Below are 5,000 nucleotides of genomic sequence, written 5' to 3'. Positions count from 1 at the left end.
GAGATGTGTGGAAATAAAAAGAGCGTGGTTGAGAGAGCAGAAGAGGGTGTTTTGAAGTGGTTTGGGCACATGGAGAGGATGAGTGAGGAAAGATTGACCAAGAGGATATATGTGTCGGAGGTGGAGGGAACAAGGAGAAGAGGGAGACCAAATTGGAGGTGGAAAGATGGAGTGAAAAAGATTTTGTGTGATCGGGGCCTGAACATGCAGGAGGGTGAAAGGAGGGCAAGGAATAGAGTGAATTGGAGCGATGTGGTATACCGGGTTGACGTGCTGTCAGTGGATTGAATCAAGGCATGTGAAGCGTCTGGGGTAAACCATGGAAAGCTGTGTAGGTATGTATATTTGCGTGTGTGGACGTGTGTATGTACATGTGTATGGGGGGGGGGGGGTTGGGCCATTTCTTTCGTCTGTTTCCTTGCGCTACCTCGCAAACGCGGGAGACAGCGACAAAGTATAAAAAAAAAAAAAAAAAAAAAAAAAATATATATATATATATATATATATATATATATATATATATATATATATATATATATATATATATGAAGATGTAGTGAAGATGACCTTCGACCAAAAATACGCTAGTGATATTGAAAGTAAGATGATTATGAGGATGTAGTAAAGATGGCTCTTAACAAGATAGAGGTCAATGATATTGAAAATTAGATAAGTATAAGGATGTAGTGAAGATAGTCTTTGACCAAGATAAACGTCATTGATGATGAAAACAAGATGACTACGAAGATGTAGTGAAGATAACCTAAAACCACAGAAAAGCCATATATATTCAATATGATTGTGCGGATGTAGTGAAGATAGCTATTCCCTGCGTGTCGTAGAAGGCGACTAAAAGGGGAGGGAGCGGGTGGCTGGAAATCCTCCCCTCTCGTTTTTTTTTTTTAATTTTCCAAAAGAAGGAACAGAGAAGAGTGCCAGGTGAGGATATTCCCTCTAAGGCCCAGTCCTCTGTTGATAACGCTACCTCGCTAATGCGGGAAATGGCGAATAGTACGAAAGAAAGAAAGAAGATATATATATGTATATATATATATATATATATATATATATATATATATATAAACTACATTGCAACTTACATATAAATAGAATCATCCAGCTTCACTATATTAGCTTTACTATATTTAAATATAAACAAGGTCTTACCGAGGTTACTTGGTTGAGCAAGACGTGAGAATATCATCAATTGGCCCTCCAGCCCTGGGTTCAAATTGTCGTTCTGACGTATTTCGAGTTCAGTGCTGATACAGGACCATTGATTATAGGACTATCTTGTTAGTCTGTGTAACTTCGCCTGAACCAGTCCACGTCTTCAATGGCTTTCTGTTACTACAAACGGGATTACAAAGGAAAGGCTTCCTTTGTTAGTTTCATGAATACCTTCGTTCAAATGAAGGGAAAGACTATTACTATGAAGCGGTACCTTATCAGCAGGAAAGAGCTGCAGCAACGGTATGAAAGTTACTGCAAGATACATAACGAGCCCGTGGCTTCCAACGTAAACATCGGCCGCCATTTGGGTTCACTCGGCATCATGTGTGACACCAAGATTGGACCCGTTGGGAAACAGGAACGATACTATTCTGGTATCATGTGGCTCGATGGCGCAGGATCACCAACTGAAATGCAAAGAAAATGGAGAAAGGCGCCCAAACGTATTATGAAGGCCGTGCAAGAGAAGATCGAGAAGGATCGGTTGAGAGACGATATCGCTCACAGTATATTGAAATTTATACCCAAGACTTCCCCTGATCTCCAGACACAGCCAGTCACACAGACCACCAGCCCCGCTCCCCAGACACAGCAAGTCACAGAGACCACCAGCCTCGCTTCCCAGACACAGCAAGTCACAGAGACCACCAGCCCCGCTCCCCAGACACAGCCAGACACACAGCCCACCAGCCCCGTCCCCCACACAGAGTCACTAGATCCTGATATTGAGGAAGCAAATGAATTTCTCGATGATTTTTTGCTTTCACTGGAGAAGAACTGATGAGTTCCTTATAGACAAGACAAAATGTTAAAAAAGGAATCTATATAAGTTCACTTATAGAGTGAGATCTTTGACGGAGCTGTGCTGCCTATAGCACAGCCTACCAAAGGGTGATCTTTGCTGTCGTGCAGTAACCTCATGAGGGCGGAGTCCGGCTACACTTTCTTTACCGAGGAAAAGATCTCTGCACTAATGGACAACTGTCCTAGCAACACTTATATGAGATGAATAGATGGATGCTCTAATGATCGAAATATACAAGTGTTAGAAGGACTGACAACTATATACATTTGGTTAGCCAATCTTCATATGACTGGGGCTATTCTTCCCTCTGATTGATTCATTTATCAAGATTAAGGAAAGTTATAATAAAAATATTGTATTGAGTTTCTCCGTTGGCGTCAGGGTAAACACCCATCCCCCCCGAAGCTTGGTTACCTTTCCGTGGTGGGGGGGACTTCATGGATTGGGCAGTAGCAACCATCGTTGGTTGCTTCTGTTCAATCCATGAACGAAAAACCAAGCATCTTGAACGTAATTGTCGTATAAATTCACTTGGTGTCAAAACTGACGCGAAAGCGGTTGTCTCAATTTTGTCAGAAATGTTTGTGCGTTTCGGCCTGATGGCGGGAGTCGGTTTGGCGCTGTGGTCATGAGGGAATACGAGGAAGATTGGCAACCGTCCCAGAAGTAGCTACAGTGAGGCCCAGCAGCTGTCCCTAATACTGTGGAAGGCACATATGTAAGGTGTGCAGTGAGGCGCAGCAGTAACAAGGGAAACGGACAACCAAAACAGTAATCTTGATCATCAGGAGGTTATCCAATGCTCAGAGTAGATAAGGACGATTATTGTATGGCTTCGCTCAGAGGATGAAAATCTTAGCCGTGAAAATCGACAATTAGAATAACTAGTAGTTAGTGGTAGTGAAGTGGAATTACCGTATTTCTGTGGTCTTAATAGTAAAACGAAACTTTTCGTTTTCTCCATCAATCTAGAGGTGTTGTAGACCACCATCCTTAAGGTTGTAAGGTAATGGTAACTTCAAGGTTATAACCTCAGCAAATTTGTGCTGGAAAGTGCAGGAAATGTGGTAAGTATATAATATAAATTGTATAGTTGTATAATAAATGTGTATTAAAATTTTGTCTTCTCTGTTCCCGTTCATTAATTCAAATACAGGTAAGTTTTCTCTCTAACTAGGTGGGATAAGCTACGTGTACTCGGCTTACGAATGTGATGACTTTCCCTTCATTACCACAATGGTGTGCTAAACTGAAGATGTAGGATTCCGTAGACGAAACTAAGATAGGAAATCAATCTACATCAAAAAGTGAACGTATGGATCTTTAGATGGACATAAAACAAACGGACAGAGGGGCACACTGGAGCAAATGAATTGCAATATCACCATTTAAAGTAGGCCTTTCAACTAGTTGTGGCTTTAAAGCAAACTTTTTCTAGCCAAGGTTTAGTTAGCACCTAAACTAATCCCCATGACCTTACCTTAAGAAATATTTTCAGAAGGTACTGTCTGAACATATTTCTAAGGTAAGGTCATTTAGGTTTGGTTTAGATGCTACCCTAACCTAGGCTAGAAAAAGTTTCCTTTGTTTCAGAGCCCCAACTACGTAGACGGGCTACTGTTGATATTAAACAGTAACAGAAAGGTGATAAAACTGAGATGAAATGAATAAAAATATAGAATGGGTCAGTTGAAAGTTGAAGTATTTGCTAAATACAATTTTTGACAGATCCAAATGCATCCTAAAGTCAGTCACTTAAATCACAATGCTTAATATTGTTTTAACTGTTGGAACTAGCTACAGGAAGTAATATCAAGCTTAAAGGGATGCCATTAAAATAACTTCATATACGTGTATAGGATCTCTTAAACTTCTTTTCCCTAAAGCTGAATGGATTTAAGTCGTTTAATCTGCTCTCTGAATTTGTTTCTCAGACCAGTAATCATCTTTGGAGATTACCTCAGTAATTTCTCCATTCAATGTCTTCCTTTTCAAATTAGTTGACGACCACAGCAGTACAATATCCAAGCTGGGATGGCTATGTTTTGGGAAGGCGAGAGGTCAGGTTATGTAAGAATGTTAGAAATGGCTTCCATCAGTTCCTACCCTATCTACTCTAAAAATTTTGGGTTATTAGAACTTAGAGCTTTATCAGTGAATAATATAATATAGTTATCTTGGCAAGATATCCAACATGAGATTATAGTCATAATAACAATATAGTCACAAGGCCAATATATAGTCACCGGAATATTATATTTATCATGATAATGTATCACTTATGACAAAATATGCATGATTAAAAAATGACAATATAGCACCAATAAAAAATATCACATTGCTAATATAGCCAAGGTGACGATATATACACGATAGTACTGTAACGAAAATAAGAAGATAGCCAAAATGACAACATGTTCATAATGACAATACTGCCACTATGTATATATATTCTACATGACACTATAGCTACACTGATAGTAAAGCTATTTTCACAAAAACGTAAAATTGAAAATACAACAAACGACAATATAGCCACCATGACAATACAGCCATCTTGACAATAAAGTCACGATATAAATCAATCGCCAGCACATTAGAAACGCGTTGAGAGTAATTTACAGACTTTATAGATATCATGAAAATATTGCCCCCATGTCAATATATTTGCTATGACAATTTAGCCATTATGATAATACAGTCACGTCGACAATGTATTCACTATGACAATAAAGCTACCATGATCATATAACTGATATGACAATACAGTCAAAGCAAAAATATAGAAACATTCAACTTATATTCACAAAGGCAATATAACCACATGACAATATAGATAGTGTAAATAAATAATCGTTTTCGGATCATAGGAAACATATAGACTCCAGGACAATATAATCTCTGTGAAAAACAGTGACTCAGACAGAATTTATCATTATAATATAGTCATAACATTATAGCT

This window comes from Panulirus ornatus, chromosome 5 (genome assembly GCF_036320965.1).
Source record: "Panulirus ornatus isolate Po-2019 chromosome 5, ASM3632096v1, whole genome shotgun sequence".
Lineage (NCBI taxonomy): Eukaryota > Metazoa > Arthropoda > Malacostraca > Decapoda > Palinuridae > Panulirus > Panulirus ornatus.
Note: the sequence above shows the minus strand (reverse complement) of the source record.